We start from the raw sequence: 23,920 nt of genomic DNA, 5'->3' as shown, positions 1-23,920 counted from the left end.
TGCGATTAAATTGATCTTCACTGGAATGACCAGATATCGGTTCATAAAATCGGAGACTGATCTTTTAATATGCACTTTTTCCCACGGATGCGTGAAGCTTTAGCCCTGTTAATCTCGCCGTTAGTAAACGAGCTGAGCACTAAGCTATGAATAACCATAGTATTTAGAAGCTCCAAAATTACAGGCTCTTTTATCAGTAACTTTTAGCTTACTTTTTTTACATTTGGGTGTAATTTATTATCACGCTGCAAAGTCTCCTCCTGCTGTCTGTGTGTCCTGGCTGCTGCACCACTTTTACGCACACACACACACACACACACACACACACACACACACACACACACAAACACAGAGAGGTTAAGATAATACAGAGCCCCATACATACTACAGTACTTGTAAGTAAAAAAAAAACAAACACAGAGAGAGTCAGTCAGTGGCGGCTCTAGCCTAAATGGTGCCCTGGGCGACACCCCCCCGACGCAGTTTGTAAGGCCTACCTGACATAGTTATTGTTATGGACAATGTGTAACACGCTGCTCGCACAGCAGCACAGCACTGAACACACAGTCAATTGGAGCGGAGCCTGTGTTGCGTTCAGGCATTGTTATGTAAATAACAAATTCCAGCACTTGAATAAGCCATAGCACAACACAGCAGCATGTCAAGTGGCGCTCCTTCCACATGTCGTGACAAAGTGCCGCTCTGGGCAAACGCCCATTCAGCCCATATCAGGATCCGCTACTGAGATCAGTCAAAGTCAAAAGTAGCACTCTGTTACCAAAGCAAAATCTTTTTTTGCACTTTTGCACATCCTTGTGTCTCTCCCTCTTTCTTAGGCCAACAGACCACATTTTCACCCCCCCAACACATACACACACACACACACACACACACACACACACACACTAATACAGCCCATACACACTACGGTACTTGAAAACAAAAAAAGAGAGATCAGTGGAAGCCAAAAGGTCAAAGACAAAAGCAAAAGCAAAGCAAAGTCTTTTTTTGGTTTAGTCTTCAGTGCAGCATGTTTACTCAGGTAAAAAGAGAGAGGCTCAAAGAATGGCAATTCAGTGTGTTTTAAACCTTTTGTTGAACAAAAAGCGCCATCTAGTGGTCTCAGAAAAGAAAGAAAATGCTTAGTGGATAGTGCCGGCCATAGATATATATAATCTGTATATGATATCTATGGTGCCAGCGCCCCATGTATAGAAGTGATGGGCCATCCCCCCACTCTCTCTCTCTCTCTCTCTCTCTCTGTCTCTGTCTTTCTCTCTCTCTCTCCCCATTTCACACTGTCCTGTCCATTAAAGGCAAAAAGCCCCAAAAAATAATCTTTAAAAAAAGAAAATAAAGAAAATGCTTCATGAGGCTTCATGAGGCCATCACGAGTACAGGCGTGTACATCTCCAGCTTGATTCAAGGCACACACACACACATCAGTAAATCAAAAGCCTATTGACAGACAGCGTGATCGATACAGTAAAAGTTGCTGCTGCCACATGTGGATACCACGGTTACCATGGTGTGTTTGTTTACGCAGCAATTTCTCCAGTGTTACTTGACACAAAAAAGATAATGTGACGGGCTGGGCTTTTCTCCGACTGTTTCACTACAGCAACTGCAACTGCAACAACAACTTCACACACACACACGCAAAATGTTTCATATTTTGTGTTTGTAACATGAAAAAAATGTGGGTTAATATTCCCACTAAACAACAACTTCACACACACACACACACACACACACACACATACATTTATTAGGGATTGAGTTGGGCAATATTTTAAATTTTTTCGCCCAACCCCATTAGGGATGCTTTCACTATCATTTTATTGCCCCAGCATAGTTTCTCTCCTGTGTCACTGTTTTGGCATTCAGGTATTTGTTGTATTATCCTGTTATGTTTGTTTTGAAGTTCAGTGTTTGTTTGCTGTTTTACAGCTGCTCCAATCAAGCTAAGTTACTCGTCTTTAGTAAGACACACCTTCAAACAAGTAGGGCTGTTGTACATAATGGAAATGCAAATCCCTGTCATGCTAGGTTGACATGCTGAGTCAAGCCAAACGAGCACGTGTATAGAAAAGGAGTAAAACATACATAATAACGTAACTGTTAGTATGTACGTGATTTATTGTGAAAAGTGATATATAATGCTCATTTTCAGGTTCATTATTTTACTTTAGGTGTCTACTAGAAATGATTTACATGCTTTGTAACTTTGCAGACCTTGTACACACAAAAAAGCCATCAACATAACAATCTATTTTTCCCAGAGGAACTTCAGTTACAATTGTCAGTGTGAAAAAATATACATGAACTAAAGCTAAATGTACATTTTGGGGGTTATATGAGGAGTATGAGATAGTCATCAGTGCTGGCCTTGTCTGGGCCCAGTGGGGGCAGCCCACACTGCATTTGGGCTTATTGAGGGCCAACAGTGCAGGGCCAGTACTGAGGGGCCAATGTTTTGCCAATGAGCAAATTCTAAGGGGCCCTCTGCGGGCAGCCCACTTGGGGCCCTCAGGCCAGCCCTAAGTTGATTGTCTTTATTTCGAACATGTAAACAGTTGAAACAAAACAAAAACAAAAAAAACAGGTAGACAAGTAAATGAACACTAAATTAAAAAAGGCAATACTGAATTAAAAAAGGCAGTGGGCCCATAGAGACCACAAAATCAGTGTGGGCCCTGTCTGGGCTCGGTAAGGGCAGCATTTGGGCTTATGAGGGCCAGCAGTGGGCAGCCCACACTTAAAGCTACTCTTACCTTTCTTGCATTTCACACAGCACTTAGAAAAAAATTGAACATCCACAACTCCTGCCTCCCTCCAAAGTCCCATCCCCTCCTCCTGCAACTCCACCTCCCACCAAAGGCCTACTCCCCCCTCCTCCATTACGTCCTCATTAAGTCTATGATAGACGAAGGCGTTGGCATGGTAACGTTGAGCAAATTCTCAGGGGCCCTGTGTGGGCAGCCTGTTTGGGGCCCTCAGGCCAGCCCTAAGTGGGCCTGTGCAGGATCAGTTCAGGGTTGTTTATAGTAACTTATTCACATGTCATTCCATTTCTTGTGCTAACTTCAACATTTGTGTATTGTGTTTTATATCATAGGCCCACAAATATTTATCCATATCTCATAATTATCAGGCTTTGATCCTCTGCTGACCCTCCCTGTGTCCAAGGATTTTCATTTATTTTAAGCGGACTAGGCTATTTCATCATGCCTTACCTATTTATTTTTTTATTTAATACAACATGGTAACCACTGTATGTGAATGCATGGATATGTCAGACCTGTGCAGCACTGGATTTGAATTGAACTGTCATTAAACTGGAGCTTCTGTGCTTTGATTATCTGCTGTGAAAAACATGACCCTCATCCATTTAAAATCAACATTAGTTCTTCTGAGCTCATTTTGGTGAAAGCAAAGCAAAAGTAGTGTAATAAGTAAGTTATTGCTCTCCAAAGAGAGTGATATTGTAAAGTTACATTACTGTCAAATGAAGGTCACAAGTAACTGATTTGGGATTGCTGTGCAGTCCACATGGGGAGGACACTGACAGTTTGATCGACTGCATCGCAGACTACATAAACTTCTGCGTGGAGAACACTGTACCAACCAGGAAAGTACGGTGCTTCTCCCACAACAAGCTGTGGGTGACCCCTGATCTGAAAGTGTTTCTGAATGAGAAGAAGAGGATTTTTAGATCAGGGGACACAGAAGAGCTGAGGAGGGTCCAGAAAGACCTTAAAAGAGAAATAAGGAGGGGCAAGGACAGCTACTGGAGGAAGTTAGAACATAAAGGTGCGGACAGACCAAACCGACATCAAAGAACTAGCGGCAACAAAAGCCAACTGTTGCGTCGTCTACGTCGCCTCACGTCGCCCTGTGTCAGCTGCATTTGAACATACTACACGGATTACATCCGACGGCCAAGTAGCACGAACGTTCTGCGCCTGCGTGAGAGAGAGCGGAGTGAGAGAGTGGTACATCCTGTCAGCCGAGGGGTTTCCTATCTGTGCAGCCCAGCACTGCAGCACCTCTATGGACTCATGCTGTACCAACCAGGAAAGCTAGCTGTGAGGCTAGCGGCTAACGCTCCACTAGCCTCACAGCTAGCTCCGGTTTGTTATTCAGGTTAAAGTGGAAAGAAGCAGCGGATCTGTCGGGCAGCTGAGTGAAGTGGAGCCTGAGGAGGAAGCACCGGTTAGCCCCGGTTTCATTACAGGCAGATTCACTCGCTACAGGGGTAAGGAAATAAAACCTGAACAGCCAATCAGAGTGATCTCTCTCACCGACAAGCTCTGCCACCGATTCAACATCAATCGGCCGAAAAGCCGCCGCTGCCGCCGCCTAAGTGCCGATGGTGCGGGACACACCGCTAAAACTAGGGCGATAGACACTCACCGATGGCCCGACTTTGGTTGATGGCCGACCGTCAGCTTGGTGTGTCAGGGCTTTAAGAGAGGTGTGGAGAGGCCTGAATACAATTTCTGGCCACAACAACAGCGGGAGGAGGTGGGCAACTGAACTGAACCTGTTTTTCAACAGTTTTGACCTGTGAAGTGGAGGGGGGTAAAGAGGCGAGGGGAGGGCGCAGCTGATGTCCCTGATGTCCTGAGGGAGGGGGAGGAGGTGTGCCTGAGAGGGCCCTGGTTCTGTGCTCTGGTGGGTGGAGGAGGGAGAGGGAGCAGAACAACCTGATCTCACAGAAATACGTGAAATGACCACGACCTCTTAACACCGCATTCCGTGGTGGCAGCACGTAATGGGTTGAAATTACGTGCTGCCACCACGAAAACAATGCCAATGTAAAGTCAATTAGGATCCTCTCCCGTGGTGGACACACGGATTCCCTGATTCAATCACGTCACGTCAACCTCGTTTTCCTCAATGATATCTTTAACATTCCTGTATACACACAAAAATGCGGAAGTGTTCTTGATAACTCAACAATATGACAGGTTAATGTCAAGGGCATAAAATAAAATAAATGTATTTTGCCAGCTTTTGATAGCGTAGGGCTTTAAGAGCATTGTGCTGTGGGCGGATGGGGCGCGTTCCACTACTGTTTTGTAGCTGCTGTCGGCCGTCTGTGGGCTTCATTCCATTTCGGATTGCCATCCGTCTGCCATAACTGAATCCAGACGCCACTAATAAATAAATAAATAAGAAGATAAAAATAAGGCTGAGCACGGAAGAACCAGAGAGGAAACACCATCACATGGAGCCTTCTGCCCCTGGCAACCCGGCCACCCTCCACTCCACCAGGGGAGAGTGGACCCCAAGCCAGCGCCACAGAACCAGAGGCTGCCCCGCTGGTTATACGTCCGACCGTGGCAGCTGTCACACAAACCGCCGCTGAAAATTATACATTTTGATACAGGTAGGCTATATACATATTGCAAAACTCTGTAAAAGTACACCAAAGCATATTTTCGTTTCCAAATATTTATTTGAAAACGAAACCATTCATACGGTCAATATAAAACATTTTGTTAGTAATAAAAAACAAATGTAATCTCAATGTGACCACGCCAGCCGGCGGGACTGTGGCTGAACCACTTCCAATGTTCATTCATTCATTCATTCATTCATTCATTCAATTGCATGTTCAATGTGTGTGTGTGTGTGTGTGTGTGTGTGTGTGTGTGTGTCGGAGAGGAGTATCAATAAAAAAAAAAGTAATTATTTCGGTGTTTATTTCTTTTATTCTTCCGTTTTTTTAAATTAAAATGCGTAATATAGCCAACGATATTATAGACCAAATGTTAATCTAATTATTATTGTAGAATGTATTTAGCAAATCACCACTCTCAACTGGAGACAGCAGCAAAAAAAAAAAAAAAAAAAAAAGCCATTATAAAAAGCCGACAAATAGTGTTAATTAATTGACGTGAGACATTGAAGAGGTTGTCTCCTATAGTCTGTAATTTTTTATTTTTTTTAATTATAACTTCTCGGAAATTACTCAAAAGTAGAACATGCTAAAAGTAAATACAATAATAGGCTAAATAGTATCTAAGCAATAATAAAGTGTCTAAACAATAATAAATATTATCTAAGTTATCTATTAGGCCATTCCACTCTGTAAATAGATATTAACATTTCAATATGATTTTAATATTATTTTTACTTATTTCATTATTGTTATTATTGGTTTTACTTTTTAGTAGTATTGTATTGTCTGAGGATGACTCATTTTAGTAACTATCTACAGTAAAAAAGATAAAAACAAGCAAAGAAACAAACAAAACTCATTTTATACACGGGGCCTTCAAAGTGCTCTCTGAAACTACACCTGGCATGGCTTGTGTCCAAAAAATGAAAAAATCTAAACTTTGTCGTAGAGCTAAACCAAATACATCATTGGAAAGGTCTCAACCTGGAGAGTGACATATGTCAGTATGAAGATTCTACATGGCTCCTGCTTTCAGCCATTGACCTTTGAACCTTGACCTCAGTGCATGTTTGAGGGCTTATAACTCAGCAACTAAAGGGGGTACAGACATGGGACCAACTGTTATAGAGAGCTCTTGACCTCAGCTATCATGTGAGTGTAGTCAACAACTGAGGGTGCTGTCAGATAGGGATAAAATATGGATAAAATTAATTTTCACCCATTTAGAAATTAGATATTTAAAATCTGATTTCACAAATGTGTTTACCATCCCCTTAAAGTCCACAGTGTACTCTCAATTCAGTATTTACAACTTCCAAATCTGGGAAAAACACTTAGATTTTTAAAAAACTACAATTCCCTGGGACCGCGCCATGCAGTTTGATACATATCAGCAACATAGTTGTAGTTCTTCTGGTTTGCAAAGTAGGGTTCTAAATAGGGTTGTAAAAAGATATATCTACTGAATATATCTAATATCAAGTAAAGCCGAACTAGTTATTACACTCCACCTAGATGAACTATGGTAAGAAAAAGTAAAGATGTCGGCTAATTTTCGATATTTTAGCTAATACGCTAGAAACGGCGTTTTGGGGACAGTAGGTTCGTTTGCGGCTTGTAAAATAGGGTTGTAAAAAGATAGATCTACTGATTAAATCTAATATCTAGTAAAGCCGAAGTAGTTATTACACTGCACCTAGATGAACTATGTTAAGAAAAAAAGCAAGGATGTTGGCTAATCGTAGTTATTTTAGATAGTACTCTAAAAACGGCGTTTTTGGGATGGTAGGTTTTTTTGCGGCTTGTAAAACAGGGTCGTAAAAAGATACATCTACAGAGTATATCAAATGTCTAGTAAAGCTTAACTAGTAATGACACTGCACCTAGATGAAATATGTTAAGAAAAAGTAGGCATGATGGTTCATTTCAGATATTTTAGCAAGTTCTCTAGAAACGGCGTTTTTGGGATTGAATATTTGAATAGGCTATAACAAATATCTAGAACAGCCGAACTATCACGTTATTATCATTATTATTATTATTATTATTGGTGGGAAATTATAACAGAGGAATATATTTGCCGTTTTAATATCAAGAACACTTCCGCGTTTTTGTGTGTATACAGGAATGTTAAAGATATCATGGAGGAAAACGAGGTTGACGTGACGTGATTGAATCAGGGAATCCGTGTGTCCACCACGGGAGAGGACCCTAATTGACTTTACATTGGCATTGTTTTCGTGGTGGCAGCACGTAATTTCAACCCATTACGTGCTGCCACCACGGAATGCGGTGTTAAGAGGTCGTGGTCATTTCACGTATTTCTGTGAGATCAGGTTGTTCTGCTCCCTCTCCCTCCTCCACCCACCAGAGCACAGAACCAGGGCTCTCTCAGGCACACCTCCTCCCCCTCCCTCAGGACATCAGGGACATCAGCTGCGCCCTCCCCTCGCCTCTTTACCCCCCTCCACTTCACACCTCCCTCCCCCCATCTTCCTCAGCTGGAGTCACCCCCCACCCCTGCTGCAGCCTCTCCATAACAGTTGACCCAGGTGAGGAAGGGGCTCATGAAGATCAAGGTGAGAAAGGCTACTGGTCCGGACGGCATCAGCTCCAGACTGCTGAGGGACTGTGCAGTTCAGCTCTGTCAGTTGGTTCTGCACATCTTCAACCTCAGTCTGGAGATGGTTCCTGTCCTGTGGAAGACTTCCTGCGTGGTTCCTGTACCAAAGACTGCACACCCTGGGGAGCCCAACCACTTCGGACCTGTAGCCCTGACCTCCCACCTGATGAAGACCATGGAGAGGATTATACTGAACTATCTCAGACCCCTGGTTAGAACAAAACTGGACCCCCTGCAGTTTGCATATCAGACAGGCATTGGGGTGGATGATGCAGTCATCTACCTGCTCCACCGATCACTGTCTCGCCTGGAGAACACTGAAAGTGCTGTGAGAGTCATGTTTTTTTACTTTTCCATCACTTTCAATACAATACAGCCATCTTTGCTCAGGGGGAAGCTGGAAGGAGCTGAAGTTGACCACCACCTGGCTGCGTAGACCATCAACTACCTCACCAGCAGACCACAGTATGTGAGGCTTCATGACTGTGTGTCTGATGTGGTAGTCTGCAGCACAGGGGCTCCACAGGGGACAGTCCTCGCCCCCTTCCTCTTCACCCTGTACACATCCTCCAGAAGTTCTTTGATGATACAGCCATTGTTGGGTGTGTATCAGAGGGGAATGATCTGAGTAAAGGGGGGTCATCACTGACTTTGTCAACTGGTGTGAGGTCAACCGTCTTCACATCAACGCCTGCAAGACAAAGGAGTTAGTGATTGACTTCTGCAAGAAAGTGCCCCAGACTGCTACTCCAGTGAACATCCAGGGTTTGGACATTGAGGTCGTGCAGGAGTACAAATACCTGGGTGTTCACCTCAACAACAAACTGGACTGGTCCACGAACATCAACGTCCTGTACAGGAAGGGCCAAAGTCATCTCCACCTGCTGAGGAGACTGAGGTCTATTGGAGTGTGCAGGACACTGCTAAGGACTTTCTATGACACTGTGGTAGCATCTGTCATCCTCTATGCAGTGGTCTGCTGGAACTGTGGAAGCACGGAGAGGGACAGGAAAAGACTGAACAAGCTGGTCAGGAGGGCCGGCTCAGTCCTGGACTGTCCCCTGGAGACCATTGAGGAGGTGGGCAAGAGGAGGATGCTAGCCAAGCTGATATCCATCATGGACAACACGTCTCACCCCCTGCATGAGACTGTCCGTGCACTGAGCAGCTCATTCAGCAGCAGACTGCTGCACCCACAGTGCAGGAAGGAGCGCTAGGCCTACCGCAGGTCGTTCATCCCATCAGCTGTCAGACTCTTTAAGAGCAACATCTGATGTAATGTAGCACTGTCATGTCTGCTGCATAACTCTGTATAAAATCATCGCTGCTAAGATTGTGTGCAATTTACATACTCTGTGCAATATTCCACATCTACAAATATATTGTGTGTATATTGTAAATAGTCTTGTGTGTACAGTCAACTAACTTTAGTGCCTTATTTTTTTATATCTATTTTTTAATCTATTTTTATCCTAGAAAAATATGTACATATATATATATACAATAAATACATATATATATACAATAAATGTGTATATATATATATATATATATATATATATATATATATATATATATATGTATGTATATATACTGTATACATATTTTCTATTTTTTAATCTTTGTTTTTTTTTTAAATCCAAGTATACATTGTCACCCTCCATTTTCTGCCTGTGCTTTGAGTTGCTGTGACATGTGAATTTCCCAAGTGTGGGATAAATAAAGTTTATAAAGTTTAACTTGGCTAACGCTGGTAAGGAATAGTAGCAATGTCACATCTTTATATGTAGTATTAGAATCAGAATCAGAATCAGAAATACTTTATTGATCCCCGAGGGGAAATTATTTATGTTACAGGTGCTCCTTGCAAGAAAGGAAAGATACGTGAAAAATGTAAGAAATTTAAACAGTAGTATTTACAGATATATATAGTTAAATAAACAGGAATTATTAACAAACATAAACGTAAATAAATATATACATATATATATTTATTTACGTTTATGTTTGTTAATAATTCCGTTAGAGTGCTTTGATTACTTTTTGCAGTAACGAATAACCTAACGCATTAGTTTGCTGTTTGAGTAATCAAAAACTTAAGTACATTTTCAAACAAGACATCAGTTACTTCCGTTACTTTTAGAACACTGGTCCTTCAGCTCCGAAACAGCAACGGCTGTCGTTTGGTTCTAATAACGGAAATAACGTTAAACCTATCAGTCTGAAAGAAGCCACGGATCTTGTGGCTTGCTACGTGGTCGGAGAGAGTCTAAATAGGTGGAGTAGGACTCGCTGACAGACATATTTCAGACTCAGGACTTGCATTATGCCTGGTACACGCTACCAGGATACCAGGGAAATCAACCAGGAAACCAGGAAACAAGATGGCGGATCGAAGTACACTCACTTAAACTCGCTTTTAAAACCAACCAGAGCTAGTGATGGTGTGATGAAGCCCCGTGAATGTGTCGAATCTTTCAGGCGGATTGCTTCGCCAAAAGGCAGATCACACGAAGCCCCGTTTAACAGCTCATTTAGGAGTACTGACATCTGCTGGTCATTTGATGTACAGCAGTCCTACTGTGATATTACATGTGGGCTACATGTCAGTGGATCTGGCATACACATAATGATGCTTAATGATGATGATTACGTCAGAATCCCCCTATGAGGTATTGTAAAGCCAGATGAAATTAATCTATCCTGAACGTGGTATATCAATAAAGTGCATACACACACACACATATGTATATATACATATACATGTGTGTGTGTGTGTGTGTGTGTGTCCACACAAGGTTAGAGTGCTTGTGTGACTGGGTCACTCAATCCTCTGCACGATCTTCAGAATCACCTCGGATCACGCAAAACACTTTATGTATTTCCCAACTCGAATCACACAACGAGGCAGTCACGTGATTCCAGAGAAACGGGGCCTCGTTTGTCTTTGGTCACGTGATATCCTGAAAAACAATATGGGCTTCGACATGAGCTTCATTTGGACACGCCCCCTTTGCTCGACACAGGCCTCGGGACTGCAGTATCAGCTGTAACATCACTAGGGACCAGGCGGTCCTAGCAGCCCCAGGTGTACTTCCAACACCGGCATCTCCAACCTGGGAGTGGGCTGGATGCCCGTGGCCTTCAGCTGACCATCTGGAAGACGCCGTCACCGAGCCGCCTACCAGCAGTAGCTTAGCAGCGGCGGCTACAGCAACGGCAGATACAGCACCGCTCCAGCGACCAGAGTTCACCTGCGGCGGGGCTGCGCTGAGGGACCAGGCAGTCCTAGCAGCCCCAGGTGTACAGTACAGGCCAAAAGTTTGGACACACCTTCTCATTCAATGTGTTTTCTTTATTTTCATGACTATTTACATTGTAGATTCTCACTGAAGGCATCAAAACTATGAATGAACACATGTGGAGTTATGTACTTAACAAAAAAAGGTGAAATAACTGAAAACATGTTTTATATTCTAGTTTCTTCAAAATAGCCACCCTTTGCTCTGATTACTGCTTTGCACACTCTTGGCATTCTCTCCATGAGCTTCAAGACGTAGTCACCTGAAATGGTTTTCCAACAGTCTTGAAGGAGTTCCCAGAGGTGTTTAGCACTTGTTGGCCCCTTTGCCTTCACTCTGCGGTCCAGCTCACCCCAAACCATCTCGATTGGGTTCAGGTCTGGTGACTGTGGAGGCCAGGTCTTCTGCCGCAGCACTCCATCACTCTCCTTCTTGGTCAAATAGCCCTTACACAACCTGGAGGTGTGTTTGGGGTCATTGTCCTGTTGAAAAATAAATGATCGTCCAACTAAACGCAAACCGGATGGGATGGCATGTCGCTGCAGGATGCTGTGGTAGCCATGCTGGTTCAGTGTGCCTTCAATTTTGAATAAATCCCCAACAGTGTCACCAGCAAAACACCCCCACACCATCACACCTCCTCCTCCATGCTTCACAGTGGGAACCAGGCATGTGGAATCCATCCGTTCACCTTTTCTGCGTCTCACAAAGACACGGCGGTTGGAACCAAAGATCTCAAATTTGGACTCATCAGACCAAAGCACAGATTTCCACTGGTCTAATGTCCATTCCTTGTGTTTCTTGGCCCAAACAAATCTCTTCTGCTTGTTGCCTCTCCTTAGCAGTGGTTTCCTAGCAGCTATTTGACCATGAAGGCCTGATTGGCGCAGTCTCCTCTTAACAGTTGTTCTAGAGATGGGTCTGCTGCTAGAACTCTGTGTGGCATTCATCTGGTCTCTGATCTGAGCTGCTGTTAACTTGCGATTTCTGAGGCTGGTGACTCGGATGAACTTATCCTCAGAAGCAGAGGTGACTCTTGGTCTTCCTTTCCTGGGTCGGTCCTCATGTGTGCCAGTTTCGTTGTAGCGCTTGATGGTTTTTGCGACTCCACTTGGGGACACATTTAAAGTTTTTGCAATTTTCCGCACTGACTGACCTTCATTTCTTAAAGTAATGATGGCCACTCGTTTTTCTTTAGTTAGCTGATTGGTTCTTGCCATAATATGAATTTTAACAGTTGTCCAATAGGGCTGTCGGCTGTGTATTAACCTGACTTCTGCACAACACAACTGATGGTCCCAACCCCATTGATAAAGCAAGAAATTCCACTAATTAACCCTGATAAGGCACACCTGTGAAGTGGAAACCATTTCAGGTGACTACCTCTTGAAGCTCATGGAGAGAATGCCAAGAGTGTGCAAAGCAGTAATCAGAGCAAAGGGTGGCTATTTTGAAGAAACTAGAATATAAAACATGTTTTCAGTTATTTCACCTTTTTTTGTTAAGTACATAACTCCACATGTGTTCATTCATAGTTTTGATGCCTTCAGTGAGAATCTACAATGTAAATAGTCATGAAAATAAAGAAAATGCATTGAATGAGAAGGTGTGTCCAAACTTTTGGCCTGTACTGTAAGTATATATGTATGACACTGTGTGGTATGCTGTGCATATTGTGTGGTATCATATGCCGTATAGCATTATGTGCCATGCAGCGTGCGGGGCACACATGTGCATGTCATGTGAGACTCCTATATATGTAAATGATGTGTCTGTATCTGATGTTGTGTGCTCCTTTTGTGTTAATTGTGGATTGTGTATTTTGTTGTGTTTCTTGTTTTATGTTAGAGGACTACAGATGGAAATTAGCCTTTAGCTAAATCTGGTGCAAACATCTTGTTGTTTTGTAAACAACTAATGTACGTGCACGCTGTCCTTTTTATAAACTAAATAAACTAAAATAAACTAAACAAGCTGGTACTCACCAATAATCCCTGGTCGTCTTTCACGGCATGTGTGGCGTCAACGGGTTATTCTTGTCCTGTTTTTATTACTTTGACTATTATTTGAGTCACTGCCAGAACTGTGTCTGTTCATGTGCCAGCCGACATGTTGTTGTAGTCACCTAAAAGTGTCAGCAGATGGCAGGAGCTACATTTGAAGCGCCATATATAAACTATCACCATGACGGTGCGAAATGTTAACTTTATAAAGACAACGGAGTGGATAAAAAGTAAATATATAAACACACAGAGGGATTAATAAATAACGGACCGTCTATAATGTAGTTTGTTTCAAATGAAGCTGGGAGCCTCTGCAGTTGTGGTGAGTAAAAGCCCCGCCGCTATTTATTAATGTTATTACTTTATGTCTGACCGTGAGGATGTACCATTGTTTGCTAGCTTGATGCTAATGCAGGGTTCCCGCGGATCCTTAAAAAGTCTTAAAAGGCATTGAATTCATTAATCTAAAAATAAGACCTTAATTGGCATTAAAATGTCTTAAATCAATCTTTCAAAAGTCTTAAAAATGTTAACACATGGTAAGTAGGATTTTATGATTGTAATTAGTCTCAAATCTAAAAATAATAGGTAACATTTATTTTTTAAAAATAATTTGCCGAATAGCAGTAACGTCACACAATCACGAGAGCGGAACCAACAAAACAGTGATGTGTTTGCGGCCATGACTCTCAGAGCAGATGCACGTCATTCATGTAGCAGTCGGACCACATGTGAAAGTTTAAATTTAATGAAAATTGGCTGTCCAACAAAGATTTTTCTGGATGGCTGAAACCGGTACTAGGCAATTTATACAAGACACGGTGTATTTTGTGCAAGAAATGTTTCAAAATCGGCATGATGGGAATCAAGGCAGTGGAGTCCCACATGCAAGCCTCAAAATCAAGCTGTCAACAAACGCCAGGTATTTCATGGTTCTGTTCAACTCTCGTCTCTACCGTGCCTCCACACCCATCTCGGATATCAACAACCGGGACAGCAGCACCAAATCTCCAGACAATGTTCGGGTGCACGCCTACGCTAAAAGTAGAGGTACTGTGATGTCTGAACACCGTGACAAAACACCAATCACACTAGGGCTGTCAAAAGCACCATGAAATTGAGTTTGAATATTTTCAAATTAATTATTATTATTATTATTTTATTCAGGGCGGCACGGTGGTCTGGTGGTTAGCACTCTCGCCTCACAGCAAGAGGGTTGCCAGTTCGATCCCGGGCATGGGAGCCCTTCTGTGTGGAGTTTGCATGTTCTCCCCATGTCAGCGTGGGTTCTCTCCGGGCACTCCGGCTTCCTCCCACAGTCCAAAGACATGCAGATTGGGGACTAGGTTAATTGATAACTCTAAATTGTCCGTAGGTGTGAATGTGAGCGTGAATGGTTGTTTGTCTCTATGTGTCAGCCCTGCGATAGTCTGGCGACCTGTCCAGGGTGTACCCTGCCTCTCGCCCGATGTCAGCTGGAATAGGCTCCAGCCCCCCCGCGACCCTCAAGAGGATGAAGCGGTTAGAAGATGAATGAATGAATGAATAATTTCATTCATTTATTTATTTATTTATTTTTTTTTTTTACAAAAAAATACAAACAAAATAAGATGCTTATTGCTGACGCAATATGAACATGACACTCGGATGAAAACACCTGTTCTGACCTCACTGAAGTGCCAGGTATGACCAACTTCTGCCTCCCTATCTGAGCAATGTTTGGATACTTCAGTGCGTAGTTTTCCACCATAAGAGTGGATCCTTGTCGGCCTGTAGTGGTGTCTCATTCTGGTAACGTTTCATCTCTTCTTCAAAAAGAGTAGGCAGGGAGGCAGCAGGTGCAACACTCTCCTTGTATGTCTCCCCGAACAGGTCACACATCGCGGACAGCGCAATGGGTGGTGTTGGCGCAGCGGGCTCCTCCGTCGGCGCCTCTCCCTCCCTCGCTGCATCCCTCTCTGGCCCAGCTTGTGCGCGAGCCATCTCCGTCCGAACTGGATTCACTGTGATATACAACATTATTGATAGTATTAATTAATTAGTAATGATATTCGAATTATCAAATTTAGGTTAGAACTTATAAAAAATATATATATTCAAATATATGTCGAACTTCAAATTTTTTTTGACAGCCCTAAATCACACAAATCAAATGAGGGAGTTTTTTCATTTGTGTTCATTGTGTCGTTGGTCTTAAATTTCATTTCAATTGGCATTAAAAAAGTCTTTAAACGTCTTAAATTTAACTTGCCTTAAGCTGTAGGAACCCTGTAATGACAGTAACGTTAACTCAGCGGGTTGACAAAGTGCCTCTGCTGTTTCACACCATCATTTCCCCTTTTACTCTGTGTGGTAACATCCCTAGAGGAAATATTAAAAATGCTGGGGTGTTGTTGTCATACAGTTGTCTACGGCAGCAGATCGTTCTGTGTTTCTACTGGTCAAAGTGACGGCTGTGATGGGAGAATTGAATCTCAGTGAAGGGCAAGTAGTCCATAACTTTATTTTGGAGACAAAAAAAAAGTAGGCTTAGCACCCTGTGGTCCATTGCCCAATAGGAAATGTAGAATACTCAAAGGTACTTTAAAAGCACTTGAGTTACTTTACTCAGGGAGTAACGTTGGAAGTACTTTTAAAGTAATTGAGTTACTTTACTCAGGGAGTAATGCAGTAAAGTACCTGGTTACTTTTTTAGAAAGTAACGCAGTAACATACTTTGATTACTTTTAAAGTAACCCTTACCCAACTCTGGTCACGAACATACATGGACACGGCAGCACATTTTTGTTTTTTACCTTAAAAGAGCTATATGCACATGTGGCAAACAGAAGAAATGAGAGTACATACACACACACATTTACAAATTCATATCTATAGGCCTATGCCCCACATACTTCCACAGACGTATTTTTGTTTTATGGTGCAGATCAAGGTCGATTTCATCAATCTATGGTAGTATAGTAATCTGCTTAAAAAATCCAGTAACATGTCCTGTTGTGACAAACAGAAAGATTTTAAGGGGGTCTTGGGGGGTTCTCCCCCGAGAAAATGTTGAAAATTCACACGACGAAATCCTATTTTCATGCAATTTCATACAGAAATAGATAAATTCAAGGACTTTCAATGACTTGTGTACAGGGCTGGACTGGGACAAAAAAATGCTGACATTTATGTATCTTATTTGTACTTGCACACATTTTATTAAAAATTGAAATGATAAATCTTGTAGAGTGCTTTCACCATAGGCATTGTGTTGTCCGGGGCCTACCGCTACCGAAGACATCAAACTAACAGTGAGCCGACTTAACCTTCTTCAAGTTCAGTCAAGCGTCTCTCATTTCACTTGAAAAGTCACGTCCTCCCCGGCGCCTGAAACGGCCCGTAGTTGGATACACTTGTAAAACAGATGTGAGAACTTTTTGTTGTAGTTAGATTGTAATCCACAGTGATTCCACAGTGATAAAGGCCATGGAAGCAGACAACAGATTTGCAAACTTGTAGAAAAATCTTTCGATTAATATTTGGCAAAGTCAGCAACTCCCCCTACTGGCCACACGGAGAATCAATACATAAAACCTCAAAGGGGCAGCCCAGCATGTTTTACCCTAACCTGGCGTTGCCAGACCCAATTCGCAAAACGCGTATGGGTCTGGACACGGAGTGTACATTTCCTCTATTCCCGAGGGGTGGTATCAACAGCTGTCGCTCAAAGTGCCCCTTCACACAATTGGTAAGATGGAAAACCAATCAGAGTAAATGACACGTGTGAGGTAGGCTGGCACAACGCCACTGTAAACAGACCAGCAAGCTGCTGCGGAGATGAGCTGTGATGATGTCTGGGAAAGAGTGAGTCCCATCTTTTTCCCAATCAACGGAGCCAGTTGGTAAATTAAACTTTTACCAAACCCCGTAGGAAGGACGACAAAAACATCCTTTTTTTCAATAAAAGCTTTCAGTGCAGCCATTTGCTCTGCTTTTAAAGAAAATATACATTCCAGTTCGTTCAACACATTTACCATCGCAGTTTCAAAATCAGTAGCCATGTTGGTTGTTTACGAAATGCATTCATTCCACTCCTCGTCCCTCCTATTCTGATGACGTGCCCGCCCCAAAGTAATAAATGGTTGTGATTGGCCCGGTAAACTTTAACCGATGCCAGAATGCGCCTTAATGATTGCATGGCCAGACTGATCTGTGGAGTGAAATCAAATATGAGCTCGCAAGATCAGGATGGTTTCACCAGGCTAGTAGGAAACTACACTCTGTTAACATAATATTGTCTTTTTGTACAAGAACGTACATTTGATAATCATCATCACTCACACATGGAAAAAAATAATTAATTACATTTTTCTTTTCTTCTTTTTTTAAGTTAATTGCTCTTGGGGGCCCCCTAGTGGTCATGGGACCCTAAGCAGGTGCTTAGTTTGCCTATGCCTTGGGCTGGCTCTGGCTGGGGTACATGGAGAAAAGCCACACTGACACGGGGAGAACATGCGAGCTCCACACAGAGGGGCTCAAGCCCCCATTCTTGGTTGGAACCAGGAACCCTCTCGCTGTGAGATTACAATGCTAACCACTGCACCACCATGCCGCCCCCCTTCTATCATGAAGAAATGTAAGCACTTTATACTGTGTGTTGCTTCAGGGAGTCTGATTGGTAAAGTTAAAATTCATTAAAATGTTTGACTTTAAAAATGCTTGAAGTGGAACTATTAACATGCCACCAAAAACAAGCTACATAAATAAAGCTTTTAGTCTCAATAACAATAATAATGTGTTATTTTAATAATTTCTGTGTAGTGCTAAAACACACCCTCACGCAAAACTACTGGAAAGTTCAGCTTCCTCATTCTAGTTAAATACTTCAACCACATGAGACAAAGTGTGAAATGCATCAGAGCCTAAAGAAAAAAATGACAAAATGTGTGAAATTTTGTTTCGCAGCATGGCTGCTATGATCGAGCACTATACAGTCACGTAGTGAAAAGAGTAATTGTGTCTTCTACTTCTACTACTGTTAAAATGCTATGATTAATTCTACATGGAGCAGATTTGAGAAACTTTTCAAGACAAAGCTGTGTGATCATTTCACACAGCAGTCGCTATGGTGTGTACTTTCAGGGACTGTTTGGTTGTGTTTCAAGGTGGGATGCATCTGCAAACTTGCAAACTTGCAGCACCTACAGAAAACACAGTTCCATCATGTGACACAGGAAAACTTGTATGTGTCTCTTGAGATGACTGTCACTGTTTTAAATCACTATTTTATTGAAGCACTATAATTCAGTATGGCATTTGTTCGATACCACATATTTATAGTGTAAAACATTCACCCCAGTTTTTGATATTTATTGTTTTACCCTCATTCACAATGGATACTGCACTTAAGATTGACAGAAAAAGAAAACAAATATCAAACTGATCTAAAAAGCAGATAGCTAGATATATGATTGCATACTTATTCACCCCATGTAAATCATTGTTGGTGTGAGAAGTCTTTCAGAGGTCACATGTTAACTGGAATGGAGACCACCTGTATGTAATAAAGGTGTTGGAGTAGAACATGATTTCCCGACTGCAACGTCAAAGGTTCAGGGCATAAGATTTACAGGGATTGAGTGGCCTTGGTGAAGATTACAGATTGCAAGCAGCTGAAACTTCAGCCGCTTAGAATTCCCGCAGTGTTCATTGTTCAGAAGGTTTTTACCGGGAGATGAATTATCCACAGAGGTCTCTTCCACTACAGAACAAACAGACCCAGGGTTACAAACTAGTAACAAATCAGTGTTTCTCTAACCCTGTTTGGTACATCGCAGACAGGCTGCTTGCTTAGCGGTGGCTAATGTGTGCTCACCTATTTTATCTGATAACTTAATGTATGCTCAGCTCATTTCTGAACCAGATGTTCAGGAGGGTTTTACATGGATCTGAATCCACAGAGGTCTCTTCCTCTCCAAAACAAAAGCTCAGGTGATTAAAAGCAGTAAGAACACTGAATAAAGCAGGTTACAAATAAGTGTTTCTCCAGACACTGGTTGTTTTCAGTGGGCTTCTAATTACTCTGGCTGATGTGAAAATGGGAAAACCTGAAATCATGAAAATGTGAAAATGCAAATTGCCCAATTTGGAGGTAGTGTTTTGTTTGTCTGTTTGTCTGTTCAGGGTTACTGTAGAAACATGGCAATCTCCATTTATGAGGACCCACTCCCTATGTAGATATTAACGGCTCATTCTATGGTAAGGAACACACGATTCTTATTTTCAGGTGATTACACACTATAGAAAACATACTTATTATATTATATTATATTATATTCAATTTTTGCCAATATATCCCCCTGAATCCTACACACTGAACCTTTAAGAATATAGTTTGTAATTAAACAGTTAAACCTAGTATGGTTCTTTAACTTAAAGACTGACTTTTCTAAATGCCTACATGGTCTGTTCAATATGATGCATAGCACAACTCTTCTCCCCTCTCAGAGTACCATGTACAAAAAAGGTAGTGCAACAAACAGAAGTTCATTCAAGTAGATGAGCTCGACCACATGAGACATTGTGAGAAATGCGTCATATGAACAAAACTGAACCAAGACTAATGTGTGACATTTTGGTTCATGTCGTGATGGGAACAGGGCACACACTGCTGCTATGATGGAGTACCACTCAAACAGTAATCATTTTTTAAGTCAAATGATCTGCATGCAGATCAACTGTGTGTAATCAAGGTTAAAAAATTATTTAGAGGGTCAAGTGGTGGGTTAACCAATATCATCGTTACAACCATTAAAGTTTAGAATAATTGGAGGAAGCATTTATTTGTGGGAGGGGTGAAGTCGTTGGATATAGACTGGGCCTGACATGTAGGAAACTGAGAGGAGGGAGGCTCAATGTAGGGGATGTGTGTCCTCTGCAAGGTATTACCAAGATCTGTTGTAGCCCCTGTTGGTACCTATAGAAGGAAGGAGACATTGGAGAGGTGAAAGAGGGAGGATGAATAGATGTGTAGATGGTCAGTTAGGAAGAGATGGCTGAATGAGGAAGAGCCATTAGAGGAAGAAAGGAGGGAGAGTGAATTGAGAAAAGTGAGGTTAACCAGAGATGATGGGCTCTAGTTTCACAGACCGGGCAAGGCGGGGGCGCAGCGCACCTGCGCTTCGCCAACTGGGTGTGGCCAGGCAGATTTTGCAAGTTTGGCACACCGTGCACCTGGCGCACCTACTCCTCTTTCCCACCTCCGTCCCTCCTACCTGCGCAAGTTGGAAAGAGGGAGGAGAGAAGGCGTGGAGTGGGTTTTACACACATCACACCAATCAAATGAGCCCCTCTTCTCGCCCTTAAATGCGCCGCGTGAAGGCGTAATGAGAGTTTACTCAATTCGCCATGGCAGAAGAGAGCAGCAGTGTCAGACGGCCAAACTTCTCCCAGGAGGAAACTAATGTTTTGGTCTGGGAGGTCCAAGCTCACAGTGTCCGAATATACGGAACTGCAAGCAGACCTCCACAGGCTGATGATGCAAAGGTAGCCTGGGAGGAGGTCACCACAATTCATCAAATCAATGTTGCGTTTCTCTGGTGCGCGCCCTCTCTCTTTCTCTCTCGCAGTCTCACTCTGTTTCTTTTCTTTTGACTTTTCTAAGATGACAGATGCTGAATATATACTCCCTATCTGATGCTGTGGCTGTTTGTGGTTGGCTGAGAGGGATGTGAACTCATTATTTTGCAGCTGTGTTAATCAAATCATAATTCCATTACACGTGCCAAATGTGCCAAACGGTGCCAATTCCCTTTGATCTGACATCAGATGTGACGGGACAGTTGATATAGAGATACATTTATGTGCTGATTGCAGATAGTTGCATTGAATAGTGTTTTTTTGGGTATTTATTGCATTGTTAATGTGCCTGATATTCTGGAAACCTGCCTGTGAGGTTTTGGTGACGTGTGCGCACTGTCCGCCGGTCAGCCAAACTTCGGCTTACACCGGCTGCGCTCCACCTGCGCTGACAGTAGACCTGGTTTCAGCTGGCGAGCTTTTAGTGCACCTTCGGCGAAGCCTTTTGGCACGAAACTGTCACTGCGCCAAGCTGCACCTGTCGACACCTCCCCCTGCTGCGCCGCCACATCCATCTCAGCGCACCTTGGTCTGCCAAACTACCAAACTGAGCGCGCCTCGGGTTGCGTTACTCGAAACTAGCTCTGTGCGGGGTTCGCCACCCTGCACCACCCTGCGCTGCGCCGGGAAACTAGAGCCCAATGTGTTAACCAAGTGTGAGTAGGCTTGACAGGTGAATCGAGTCATGGCTGAGGCGTGGCCTTTAATTCCAAATGTTCCAAATCCAAAATTAGATGACACATTCGGTCAGTGAAATCAGCAATAGCATATAGCATCACCAAAATGATTACAATTCATTCCTTGGGGAATATAAATATCTGTACCATTTTTAATCTCATGATTGCCATGACATTTCTGGCTAAAGAAAATCCACCCAACAGGGTGAAAGTTCAGCTCTGCTGCTGTCAATGGCAGGCCAGGCTAAAGCTACAGATAGTAAAATATCCTTAAATAATTAGAGCCCATATATCACTTCCTTTGACCTAGGTTCCGACATGTTTGTTGACAAGTCTGCTAATTTATCATTTGTATATTGACACCCAGTGCTAATGTGAACAGCCTTGACATAGAGTAGAGGCCCTGTGTTGTGTTATTTGTTAACTGGCTTACAACTAATTGAACAGCTGAAACCGGCAGAACTGCTGTAGAGTTGGTCCTCATAGAGTCTGAAGTTTCAACTTGTGTTCTTCTTGCCAACATGTTCTCATCACAACTTGTCAAATACTGCTGCTTTGTCAGTGGACCTAACACATCAGGAAATAAATGCATACAATCTTTTACTAAATAAACTTACAATGTATATAAAAATTGATTGTTTTTAGGTTCTATTCCTTAAAGTTTAGGTGACAAAAGCACGTGGTTTGGTAAGAAAAAAAAAGAAAAAAATCTTGGTTTGGCTTAAATAATTACAGCTGTTACTAGTGTGGTTTATGTGACATACATCATGTGACATACCTCACTAGTGTAGTATGCCATGCATACTTGCACACTATGCAGACTTTCTCAGCCCTATACTACAGTAGTTGCCCATGGCGTCAGAACCAGCCGCTGCCTGGTGTGTGTCATTCCGCTGCCAAGGATGTCACTCAGGCACATTGCCAGACACTTTTCACCGGGGCACGTGCCACGGTAAACATGCACTGTGCCCCTGTATAAATTCCCAATCAAATTCCTAAATAAGCCTATTTTTTCATTACTGAATATCCGTAGGACTGATGTATCACCAGTCAGCCTGAAAATATGAATTTTTGTCCATATCGCCTAGCCTGGAAATCCAGATGCCCCGCCCCCAGCAACTCGAATTTGCACTGCACGGGGATCTGGCCCCGACGAGCAGACACTGGCCTATTGGACCAATCAGATCAGTCTGACAGAGGCTCTGGGCAGGCGTAACATGATGAGGACAGCGCTGCACTGTAGGAGTCAAAAAGTAAACAGCCAAGATGGCAGCTGCCGAAGAACCGTCCATTCAGTTTAGCTTGGGAAAAAACGCTAAGCCAACTACACTTATCTTTTTCTTTGAGAGAGGAACAGAAGACTGCCCTAGAAGCCTTCACTTCCAGGAAGGAACTTTTTGCTGTTTTGCCGACGGGATATGGCAAAAGCTTAATATAGCAGCTAGCTCCACTGGTCGGTAAACAAATGGGGCTTTGTGCAATGAATACGTCACCTTGTTTTTGCTCTGATTGGCTATCGTGCTATCCAATTGTGTGCGGTGACATTTAATCTGCCTCAGTTAGTAGGAAGGGTGTATCGATGAGGGCCAGACTCAAAATCTTTCTAGATTTGAGTCTGGATTTCCAGGCTAGCTTGTAACGGGTGTAATTTGGACCCAAAAGCAGTACACTGGAAATCGGGAACAGTTGGTAATGACCTTTATTATCACGGCAGCAAAACAGGAACTTGAGCAGATGAATAAACTCAGCAGACAGTTCAATCTTCAGGCTAATAGCCCACACACAGTCTCTGGGTCTCAGGCTTGAGGAAGGGATTAAGCCGAACCCAGCCACGAGGCCGAGGGGCAGCGTGAGCCCTCGGACCCGTACAGTTTAGTTCTGTAACGGCCAGGAGTAAAGGTAAGGGGCTTACTGGAGACGAGGTAGTCGAGGCGAGGTGTCCAGAGCTGGAAGAGCCAGCCGATGATGCAGAGGTGCCAACAAGGAGCGAGCAGCAGAGGAGCCGGGGCCAGGCAGAGGAGTCAAAGCCAGGAGAGCAGACCAATGAAGCAGAGGTGCCGGTGAGTAGCGGGCAGTAGGGAAGCTGGGGCCAGGCGGAGGAGTCGAAGCCAGGAGAAAGGACAGACACCAGAAACGCTGAGGCAGAGCACGTGGTCGAGGACAGAAGGCAGGTAAGTTCACTGGGAGGCAGGCGAGGAGAGCAGGTCGGAGGAGGCAGGGTCGGCAACAGGAGATCAGGTAGGAAAGGAGTGCTGGAAAGTCTCGCATGGATGCAGTAGAACAAT

This window comes from Epinephelus lanceolatus, chromosome 3, assembly GCF_041903045.1.
Source record: "Epinephelus lanceolatus isolate andai-2023 chromosome 3, ASM4190304v1, whole genome shotgun sequence".
Taxonomy (NCBI): domain Eukaryota; kingdom Metazoa; phylum Chordata; class Actinopteri; order Perciformes; family Serranidae; genus Epinephelus; species Epinephelus lanceolatus.
Note: the sequence above shows the minus strand (reverse complement) of the source record.